This window comes from Alligator mississippiensis, chromosome 7, assembly GCF_030867095.1.
Source record: "Alligator mississippiensis isolate rAllMis1 chromosome 7, rAllMis1, whole genome shotgun sequence".
Classification (NCBI taxonomy): domain Eukaryota; kingdom Metazoa; phylum Chordata; order Crocodylia; family Alligatoridae; genus Alligator; species Alligator mississippiensis.
In genome coordinates this window covers 12,552,129-12,564,584 of record NC_081830.1, presented here as the reverse complement: position 1 = coordinate 12,564,584, position 12,456 = coordinate 12,552,129, and positions in this window count along the sequence as shown.

The following is a 12,456-nucleotide window of genomic DNA, read 5'->3' as shown; positions in this document are numbered from 1 at the left end:
ATTTACTGTTGTTAAGATTTTAATAATGCCTAGAGGTGATAAAATAAAAATGATTGAAAATAAAATTAGCATAAACAACATAACAACATAAAATAACATAAAATTATAAACAACAACTGAAACAGTGAAAACTGAAAGAGCATTTTGGTAGAATGATCAGAAATGGGTTTTTTTGCAGAATTTTCTTGTGGAAAATTTTCAGGGCATTTTTCAGGGCATTTTTACACATGCTGGGGGGAGTTGGGGGATGAGTGGTTTAATTAGAGTGGCTCTGAGATCCACGTTAATGAAAGCTCCCACAGTGTCTCATGTATCAGCATCCCTGCACTTCAAAATGGTGATGGGGCACTTTGACTAAAGCTCGTTAGAAGAGCTTTAAAGTGCCTCTGCCGCTGTTTTGAAGCATGGGGACTCTGAAACATGAGACGTGGATGCTGACTGGAGCATGCTGACTAGGATGCTCCAGCGGACCTGATTAATTGAGTCTGCTCTAATGTGCTGTAATTACAGCACCTTGGAGCAGCCTCCTGGCACATCTACAGGCACCCCCGGTTTTTCATTCCAAGTCTCACTGTTCTGATTTGAATATCATGCATTCACAATATTCACTATGTCATATCTTGCAAAGTTCACTTTGCATTTCTCCATTCAGAACAAACCAGGCAAGCTTTGGTGAAGGTTTGGCTTCGTTTAGAAACTCTCTGCAATCCAAAACATAGGTTAATAACATTCCCAAAAAAACAACTGTCCAGACTCAGCGCTGAGTTACGCTAAATTTACTCTGGTGCAGCAGCACTGAAACCAATTAAATCACTGGAGTGCAACACTGAACCAACATGTTTGTAAAACAGGCCTTATAATGGTCAAGAAAAATTACCCTCTGTTTAGTACAAGTCTTAAAATCACTTTGGGGATGTCTACACGTGCAATTAGTGCACATGAATAAAATCCAGAGCTAATTGCTCATGTAGATGCCCGCAAAATTATTTTAAGACTTGTACTAACCAGAGGGTAATTTTTCTTCACCATTACCAGGCCTGGTTTACAAGCATGTTAGTTCAGTATTGCAGTTCAGTGATTTGATTGGTTTCAGTGTGCAAGCCAGTCAGAGGAGCCCCAGATGGTCCTGGGGTTCAGCTTGCCAGCTCAGGACTGCTGTAACCAGGCTCAATGTGCTGCAGAGGAGCTGGCTGGGGCACGAGGATACTTTAGTGCTGGCAGGCAGCCCCAGCACTGAAGCACCCTTGTGCCCCAACCAGGTGGTCAGTGCCTATACATGCACTACTGCACACAGAAAAGCTCCACAGCAGGGTAGTGCTTGTATTTACACGTACTGCCCTACTGCAAAGTTTTAGTTTCATGTGCCATAATGGGGGTGCATGTGTAGACACTGAGATATTTACTGTGCCATTAATTATTCAGCTGTGTATAAATGTCTCATGTGGATGCACACTTTGCATTTCTATATGTGAAAAACAGTTTCCAAGTATTCCAAAATAATAAGAAAATGCAAAAATATCTACTGCACTATATGAGGTACCCAGAGTGATTCATAGATTCATAGATGTTAGGGTCGGAAGGGACCTCAATAGATCATCGAATCCGACCCCCTGCATAAGCAGGAAAGAGTGCTGGGTCTAGATGACCCCAGCTAGATGCTCATCTAACCTCCTCTTGAAGACCCCCAGGGTAGGGGAGAGCACCACCTCCCTTGGGAGCCCGTTCCAGACCTTGGCCACTCGAACTGTGAAGAAGTTCCTCCTAATGTCCAATCTAAATCTGCTCTCTGCTAGCTTGTGGCCATTATTTCTTATAACCCCCGGGGGCGCCTTGGTGAATAAATCCTCACCAATTCCCTTCTGTGCCCCCGTGATGAACTTATAGGCAGCATTTATTGTTTCTACTGAAAATATGGAAAAAAAACCCACCTTGCCATAAATTATCTGTGATCTGTCTACTTTCTCATCTTAAATATAAAAGCAGCATCTCTTAAGTCTGACTTAACTATGAAAATGCATGAAGTGGAACTTAAGAGGTATATGGGTCTCAACCATCTATCATGCATTCATATTTATTCCTAAACAACCTAGGAAAAGCTTTACTTACTTGCAGTTACTAACTGTTTCATCAAGTAAAGGAAGTTTATTATAAAATTATAGGGCATGTCAGTGGTATCAAATAGCCAGTACCCTAACAACAGTAGGATCTCATATTCTTTCCCCTGCCTTAAATACTTTCTATTTTCTATTAAAAAAGCATTATTTTTAATCAAGAGGACCTAGGCCTATTGAAGTAAACGAGAAATTTGCTACTGACTTCAATGAAAAGTAGAATAGCTTTTTAATACTATCAGATGAACCATACTATTTATTACATTTTACCTCTGATTTTTAGTGCCCTGATCTATATAGTTTTAGAAGCTATCAGATGGCATTTAAAGGTAAAATTGATCTAAATTAGATTGTAATGACTAAATGACAGACAAAATTGTGCTGACTGACATTACAGATAACAAAAGAATAGAAAGGATAATGGACATCTTTTGTGCAACTGAAAGAGCCACCTAAATTAGCTGGCCTGAAGGGAATGGGCTAATTCTGGGGTGCAGACAGAAGTGACAATTTTCACATGATCTGGCCCCTGACAATTCTCTACAGCTGTGTTATAACTTAGGTGTATGGCTGCAGAGAGCTTTTACAATAGCTGATTGTGCAAAAAAATTAACCCTTGCTCAATCAGGTAAGTAAATGAAGGCACTTTAAACTAGAGCACCTTAGGGAATTTGTATACAGTTCCCTGTGAGGGTTATCTGTTGTGCCCCTAGTCTGCCACAGGGAAGAGAAAGAGAGTCTCCTCTTTGTGCAGCCAGGGAGGGAGGGCACCCAGCCAGCCTGCTGGCTGGCTGGCTGCATCTGTGTGGGCAGGAACAGGGGGAGGGGCAATGAAGCCAGCAATCAGGGCAGGGGGCCCTGACTGGGTCCCCCCCATTAGGGAGAAAGTCCCCAGTTCCCACTGGAACAAGCTCTGGGGTCTCAGAAACCCCCAGACCACCCCCGCCCAAAGACCCCTGGCCAGCATACAAAGCAGGCGATGGCACCCCTCCACTGCCTAGCCTCTGTCAATGCATGGAGGCATTGAGCCCACATGCACAGGAGCTGCATGTGTGTTAGGTTTCAGTGACGCTGTCACTAAGTACTTTGTGCAAAGCTCTTAAAGTTACTGTGGGATCACTAACTTCTGTAAGCATTCAAGGATGTTAACTAAGTCAGGGAACTCGTAACGCTCTCTATCTCTCTTGAGAGTCAAAAGAAAAGTCACTAGTCACTTAACATATTAGACCAAAGTTGGAGCTGCCAAATTCAGAGTTGTATTTTGAACCTTGGAGTCAAGTCACTGTAGCATCAAGGGATCCTTGCAAAGTGCAGGTACAGATCTGTGTTTGATCCTGGGGCCTTGTGGGAACATCCAGTGTTTGGTGATGTTCATATCAGGAATCTTGCTGCTGGCCCATTTCTATTTAGGAAAGGGACATACTTGCCTCGTTTTGTGCTGCAGATTTGATGGGGGGGTTTGGTGCATGACATGTCAGTTCTGACTGTACTCACCCTGAACTTGATGAGCAATATAAGTTGGAACTCCTCTGCACTGAGCGTGAATAGATGGTCCAAATGGGGTCAGGTCACTGGCTGTGGTTTTTGAGACAATGCATAGCAGTTCCTTTGCGGGAGGAGCTTGTAAACCAGCACTCTGAACATCCAAGAAGTAAAACCAGAATAGCGACAAGTTAATGAAAGGGAAGACTGGGTTGAAAATTCATATACAACAGTGCACATTCCCTTTCTTTGCCATTCATAACAGTGCATTCTTTTGATATGATGCACAGGGCCTAAGTGAATGAATACAAGCTAGAAGTCAGCTCTCACACTGGGTACAAGTGGAAAAAACAGGAAGAGCTAGAGACTGAGGATTTAAAGATCCTCTGAGAAGGGAGCAACAATGCCTGGGAACGGTAGAATACTGCCAGTGTCTTAACTATCTGAATTCATGGACATGTGAAAATCCATTCTGCTGTCATTATCTGTGTAAACTGAGTGTCCTTCTCACCATATTTGTACACATATTTATATCAGGGCAAAGAGGGTGTGACACACTACAAAAGCAGATGAGTAGTATTTTTCATCTGGTTTGGTATAAACTGGCTACGCAAAGTGCTATACAAGGACAGTTGGTGCTCTCAGGGTCAGAAATAAGGGCTGGGAGGACGGCACCAGATTGAATGAGAAACTTCATATTAGCTTTTAGAGTCTCCATCCCATTCCATCATTTTAAGATGACTCATTTTTACAAGCAAACTCCTCAGTCTCATTCCCACTTCCCACCTTGGTCTTACCTTTCTTTCTTTGATCAGTTGAGGAAACAGTGCGGAGTCAGGCATAGCATTTTTGTTCATTTTGGAAACAATGCAGGCTTTCTTTGAAAGTATCCTGGTTGCCACATAGCCCTGTAAAATAAAGTTCCAGAGGCTGGTATTTCATTTAGGCTACTACTTCCTCACAACTGAAATACATTGTAGAGTTGGGGCCTTGGGATAGAATAGAGGTAGGAAAAAAGTGCGGTGTGTTGAGTTTGCACAGTGCAAATAAACATGGACTAGGAAAATAAGGGTTCCCAATTTCTGTTACTACAGAAATCTGTCCTGAGGACTGACCTGGGCTTTTTTTACCATGGATGAAGCAAATGGGTATCACCATTGCTGCTGTATGTCAGGAAAGTCCTGCTGTTATAGTTGCCTGAATAAACACTGTTGAAAATGCAAGTGCAGCACATCTTGCATCAGAAATAATAGGATTAATGGGGACATTTTTCAAAGTGTCTAAAATCCCAGGAGTTCAAGTTCTATTGATTTTCTTGGGAACTTTTCTTTGAACCTCTCTTCCCAACAAGCTGAATTATTTCTCCACAAAAGATCTGGATCCTGATTTAGATTACTGAACTGAAGGTGAAAAATATATTTGAGGGCTCATACACTGCATACCTTTAGCAAGAAATACTGTATCAGTTTTGACTTTTAATGAAACTAAAAGGAACTCTATTTTTAAAACATGTAGTGAGCCCAGATTCTTTTCTTACTTACACAGGATATATTCAGAGGAACTCCATTTAAATCAATAGCTTTATCACCATAATGCAGGCAGTGACGAAGGGAATCAAGCCCATTGGGGCTTCATTAACACCAATGTAACTTTATTCACTGTAGTGCAGCTTAGGGTCCTGCATAACTACAGCAGAACAAGTAACACTATTGATTCAAGAAATCTTCACGCTGACCACTTACAGTTTCATCGTCCCAAACCAAGTTCCAGGAGTTCCACCCATTGTTCGTGTCAATGTTGGCTACATGTTGATTGCCACTGATGCTCACAGTCTGTTGGGAATGTCCGCCTTTGTTTCCCTGATTATTTTCATTCATATTCTGATTTTAAAAACAAACAGAAAACACCTCCAAGCTTTTAGGCTGTGTAATTGAGGTCATTAAAAATATTTCCATAACCATGAGTAATTTGGAAAAGTCATTGCCCTTGGAGTCATATTAAAGGGATACAAGACAGAGATATTTCAGGGGATGATCAGAAAACTGCTGATGCTATTTTAACAAAACCTTGAAGTCTCTTAATTGGGTTTAGTTTCCTTCTGGGTTTCACATGTCTGTCATTGCACTGCTGTATTATTACAGTTAGTAAAATAAAAACCACCTTTTTTTCCCCCAGTGCAAAATGCCCTGCAGACCAAATATAATTTTTTTTTTTGTAGAGAAAACATCAGTGTCAATCAGTTTGGAGGGCTTTGGAGGGTTTCCATCCAATGCCTCAAAATGAATTTTCTCCTGCAGCTTTTCAAGAAAAATCATATAAAATTCAAGGACAATATAATACCTACTCAGCTCTTTCTACCTTGTAAACTCTGGGCAGACAGAGAGTCATTTAGACATTTTTGTGATGGAGGTATTTTCCACCTGATTAAGTAAAGACAGTCTTGTACTACATCAGTTTCATGTGCTGAGGATAGTTTAGATTAATTTTCAGAAAACAGACTTTCCAGACATGAAGAATCACAGGATAGATAAAAATTTTGACAACAGCAGTGCACTGCACTCGTGCCAAATTATTATACTTACATTATTAGCAAGAACTGGAGCCAGAAGGACTCCGAGAAGACAAGCAATCACAATCTGAAATGTACATAAGAACCATAACATTGTTAAGTATTTGTCTTGCTAAAAGAGGGTTAAGATGTAAGTTTAGGTGTAAAGTTTAGTACACACTTAAGTGTTTTGCCGCTTTGGGCCCTAAGCTTTAGCTTAGCTTAATATTATTTCATTGTGTTAAGGTATTCATATCATGAAACTTCCTACCAGCTTCAGCAGCATGCATTACTCAGATAGAAGGCCCAATATTTATCACACAACACTTAAAACCTACAGTAAAGGGTATTTAAAAATACTGCAATGTCCATCATGTGCCCGGTGGGACCTTTGGTTATAATATTTAATTCCTTAGTAAGATCTGGTCTCACCTTGAGGTTTTGAATACTGAGTAAAGTGGTAATAGTATGTAGTGTATTTATAGCCATGCACGGTTAGGTCATGGTTGTTCATCATAACCAAGTACAGAGATTCACCTGCCTTCCCTACTCCCTTAAAAGTCCTGCATACCCAAAAGAGACACCTTGACAGCAGTCCTGACCTTTTCCAAGGAAATTTTCGACTGGCAAGGAAAGTCTCCTTGCCACTCTGCACATCCAGACTACACCAGAGTATCAGACCCAGATCAATATCTAGCTATACTTGTTTGGAAATGATTTGCTCCAAGGCAGCATAGATGAGAAGGTCTTCTATAGAAGAAAGGGAATATGGTATTTGAAGGTCATTTAAAAATCTTCCTGACATAGCTATGTTGATTAGGGGTGTGAAATATTACACCCTCTAGCTGAGGGTAGCTCTGCTGGCAAATTCATCAGTCCCAGTGCAGCCAGGGTGACAAAAGAAGGCACAGCTTCTGTTAATTAGGAAAGTAGCTTTATTAAAGGCATCACAGAAAATCCTCTCCACCACTATCTGCTGGGTCTCCACTAGGAGACTTTGCTACCATAGCACTACCAACAAAGCTGTAGTGGCAGATGCTGCACAATACAGATAAGCCCTTTGGTTTGTACAAAAATGCTATTGTTTCCATTAGTACCTGTTTAGTCCATAGATGGTTCTTAAGGGGGTCTTTAATGAAAGTAGAGATTCACCAGAACTGGCCCAAACCTTTTTCTCTTATGCATATGTAACTCCTGCTGAAGTGAGCAGTAGTTCAGCCTGTATAGGGTTTCAATGCTGTGGGCAGCCCTACTATTATGTAAGAAGAAAGCAATAAATGTACTCACAGTGAGCTTCATTTTGACGGCAGAGGAGACAAATTCTTCTGGAAAAAATTATTTGCTCCCTTCCACTTTTATACCTGGGTTTCCCAAGGACAAGTACTAGGCAAAACTTATCTTAAGGGCATGTCCTCACTTATTTGTTGTGTCATATACTATTTCACAATGTCAATGCTCTGTTAACAGAGGATTTTGATATCAAACTGATAGGATTAGTCACCTACAGCAGATAAGAGAAAAATTATAATAGCTACATTCAATATACTTCATGATAAAGTTCCGGTATGCAGATTACTTTTCTTTTAAAAACTGGTGGTAAAAGCCAGACGATAAATTCTTAAAATCAAACAAAGAAGCTTGCAAAGAAGAATGTTTCCAACTATTTGAGTTGGTCTAATAAAAGATATAATTATTTACCCTAACAACCTTGTCTGGCTATGTCCTTAAACCAACACGACTACAACCTATACCCCTAAAGTCAAACAAGATCTCAGTGAAAAACTGTCTACATGGCAAAAACCTCACCCTGTTATTCGACATTGATAATGGGCAAAAGGTTGCCAATGTTGTGCATTCAAAAATTGTTTTAAGTCACCCCCTACCAAAATCATGAAAAATAACAAGATCAGCTAAAAAATAAATTACATATGGGGTTCCTTCTCTTTGCCATCAGTTCCTGAGCCTTTTGAGTACCTTCACTTCACTCTGTCACCAAGAAAAAAAAGCTGGAATGCTCAAGCCATCTTTTGAATTCAGCAGATGAGGCTTGAAGACAATTTCTGAAATATGAGACTTAGGATAAAACTGTGAGAATTATCATCCATGTTGGAGACTTTCTGGAAAGACCAGACTCATTATTACTATTCTTGCTATTGAATATATTAGTGTTAACTGTGTGCCAGGTGCTTTCCAAGCCTTTAACACACATAGTCTCTATTCCAGTAAGCTCAAAACGTAGGGACATAGATGAGGGAAAAAACAGTAATAGGCCTCTTATATGCACTGAGTACAATTTAATTTCAAGTGCTCTAGAGAACAAGAAAAAAAGGCTCTTTGGCTGGGTATGAACATTCAAAAAGTCTAAGATGGAATAGATCTAAATTACATGTTTTTTTTGCAAGTGGTGTAGTTTAGATTATTAGCAAACACGACACACATTTCTCTTTTGTGGGGAGGTTCTGCCATTTTTAAACCAGTCTGTGTGCACCAAACTTCTGTTATGGGTTTAGACTCATTTCTGATCCCTTATACTAGTAAAAGTGTAATGTCTGTACCTGGCCTTATAAGGAACTTAAGAGTAGAGAGTGAAGGAGATGGTCTCAATAAGATCATACCATGAATACCCATAGATGCATGTGAGGAAGCATCGAGGTGGTTGTCTAGGAAGCTGCTGAACAAATTCAAGAGGCTGAGAGCCCTGGGCCAGCAGAGGCAATGGAGAGGAAAACAAAGCCTGTTTTTTGTTTGTTTTTAATGTTTTAAATGTTGAAACTTTACTAGATTTTAGAACTTAGGGGGGGAAAACCAGCTATTTCAACTCAGTAAGATTTTGCTGTGTTCTGCACATTTTGACTGATCCCACCACTAAAAAGAGTGTGAATATGTAGAATTTGCACAAGACAACACTGCTGATGTAGCATTTTACACCAGACTGCACTCCTCTTTCCATTTGCACAAGATGCATAGTAGTGGGGGATCAGGCTGATAAAGTTTTGAGCAAAGTGACTTATAGCTTTTCTAATTAGTCTGATTTGCAGATGGCAAATGCAGGTGCGTGTGTGTGAAGCCTGTGGATGCAATAGACACAAAAAAGCCTCGTTTTCCTTAGAAAATTGATATACTGGCTAGTTCTCATGAGAAAGGCATCAAGAAAGCTGAACTATGCAATGCTAATCCCTATGCTGTCATTAGCAATGACCTGGAAATGAATTTTGTCCAAGAGTCCAACAACCACAGCCATTTTGGCCACCACAGTTAACATAGCGCTCTTGGAAGTCTGAATCTCTAACGCCTCCATTAACTTTTCATTGCTTACATAGCCTGTAGAAATCAAGACAGAAATCAAGGAGGAAATAAGATCTTACTATTCGTGATTCCACTCCTTGGCCAGTACTGTGCTGTTCTCTGATGCTTTCTTTTTAATACTTGGCCCAGAACAGTTTCTCTCTCTATACCGCATGTTAGGGCCAGCAAATATCTTGAGTACCAGTATATTGGTGAGTAAAGCACCAACCTGACCCTTTAATGCAAAGCTCACATGGGTCCTTTCCTGAGGCTCAATGACATTTTTGTTTTGTTAATTTTCCACATTTCTTTCCATATTTTGTTTTCAAGCAGAATCAGAAATACATATATTGCAAAGATGTTTGGAATAGTTTCAAATGATTTGATTTCTATTTCACTTGGTGAATCTTGCCTGATTCGGTCTTGGTCTTGAGGAATGAAACACCAGAACACATAGTTCCCTGAGTAAACATCCCCATGTCATGGTCTAATATAGCATCAATGTAGCTACTACAGGTGGTCAGACTACAGCAGTTCCAGTTAAGCTATGTGCAGTTGAAGAATCCAGGTCTCAGCCTTTTCTCCAGCCCTAAATCCAAGTTCTGCTAAAGCATAAGTAATTAAGTATGAAGGTGGGTGTTGTATATTTTGTTGATTTTTGAGGTGGTGCCATGTGCTTTCCTTTCCCATCATTAACTTATGTCCTCTTGAAGAAGCAAATATTTATTGAAACTGCCTGAGAAAACCATGAATCACCAGAAGAGATTTTTCATGTATGTATTTACTCCATTTTAACTTGTTTGATTTGATATCCTAACAGTGTTAGTTTAATGCACTGGAATGTGTTGGTTATTGGAGATTGACTTTAAAATGATGCAAGTCTGTCCTTCTTTCTATTTTCCAGATCCTTAAAAAAATTACCTGCAGTGAGTGGTTACACTAAATAATAGGGTGAATTCTCCTTTTGGTTATGGGAATGGAAAGTAAAGCCACCGCTTTAGTGGTATGGGATTGTCAGAAACTACAGGGAAGTTGCACCCTCAAAAAGTAGCAGAGACATATAACATAATATGTTTTTTTTTTGTTGGTTTTTTACATTCTCTCTCGCCTCTGGTCTTCTTCACACATGGCCTTGAGAATAACAGGTGAGAACAAAGTAATCTGATTCAGATATATGGAAAGGCAAAGACTGTAAGCCCATCCCTGATTCAGGTCAAGAGCAGACAAAGCAAAAAAGCAGCTTTGGTAAATGCAATGGAAAGTTCAAGTGCAGTCAGGCCTGCAGTGGCTGTTTCTATACCAAACCTCCTTCTGCATGAGAATTAACATTATTGAGAGTTGTATATATAGAATTAGAGTTGTTTTTTGATCTCTGCTGTCAAGCTGTTTACTGACTTAAGTTAACACGGCAGATATGCACCTATTCAATGCAGGGGATTGTGACACACATACTGAGGAAATAATGTATTTCTCAAAGAAGCAGAGCTATTCCTGTTGGGAAGAATATCCATACTCAATCTTGTGTTAAGGTGCTGAGGTACCTATGAGAAGGCTGAGTTTCATACTGGTCCATACAGAAATAACAGTTAGAAATTATCCTTTATTATTTGTCTCCCTGTGATAGGGATCAAAGGTTTAACCTTGCCAGGATGAGGGTCAGTTTTTGTTGAATCTAGTTGCTACTGTTAAAATTTTCCTTCATTTATCACTGCCCATTTTGTTTACCGCTCTGCTATTAAGAATGTCAGATCCACTTTGGATATGTGTGTGAGAGAGGCAGACAGTAAGAAAGAGCTTATGTTACACCCCTAGTAAGTGGTTGAGACATGGCAACTGAAATAAAAAGCCATTACTGCTAAATGGAAAGTTTAGCTAACGCTTTTAGACTTTTAGGTCAAGTGGAAGAGAAGTGTGCCTTTGGGACTTCACCTCTATTACCAGTGTTCAGCGCCTGCATGGTTTTGTCAGCCACTAAGATCTCTTTGTCACAAGCATTTCCATTGTGCCCATCACTTTACTATCATTTGACAAAGGTTGATAAGGGCAGCTTTTCTATTCTAATCTGATCAGACCCATCACATCAGTTTGGTCCTCGTTGACATATATTTGGTATATTATTTATTTGTTGTTCGTTTGTTACACATCTGTATCCTTGATTATTGCACTAGTGGAAAGCTGTGCAGTATAAAATAGAAGTATGTATTACTTATCCTCTTCTCATTGATTTTTTTTTTTTTTTTTTTGCAGAGATGTGCTTCTGTAGAACTGATTTTTTGGACAGATGATTCATGTTATAGAAATCTGTTCTTTCTATTTTGTATTTCATCTTAGAAAAATGAAATAAGCATAAATTGAAATAAATTTGTAGAAAATATCCAGAACTGTACAACAGTATCGTAAAATTGTACAGTTTCATTGTAGTGCATCAGGACAGCAAACAAAACCTTCAAAAATCACACAGAATAGGTAAAGTTTAACTGTGATCCAACCTGAGTGATTTGCTGCATCATGGCTCATGCTCCTTGCAGCTGCATCATGAAGTAAAGTGGGATTGCATTTCTTTTTAAATGATTGGATGGCTTTAAATCTGTTGATCGATTTGGGATGGCTACTGACATGTTCCTAGCTTTATGTTTTACAAACTTGTTCTAAAAATGCTACCATTTTTTCTCCAATCTTAAATGATGTGCAGTAAGATATTATTTTAATATGCTGCAAAGAACAAGTCATGGAAAGTGCCAAATAAACACCAGAAAACTGAAGTTTTTTATTTATCTATAGAGAAGACAGGAGCCCTCCCATCACCACAGCTCTGCCAATATGTCTTTGTCCTGACTTTTCTTTGCATGCAGCTTTAGAGGCAGGAGACTACAATCACAGACTATTATTTTGGAGGCTGTGTATACCTTTTATATTGGATCTGGATCAACGCTTACTTGCTGGAGTCCTGAAAAGATTCCAGTAGACAATGGATTTGCTCCAGTGGGACTTCTGGCATCCTTTTATTGATTTCCATGGTCTTGGTACTTT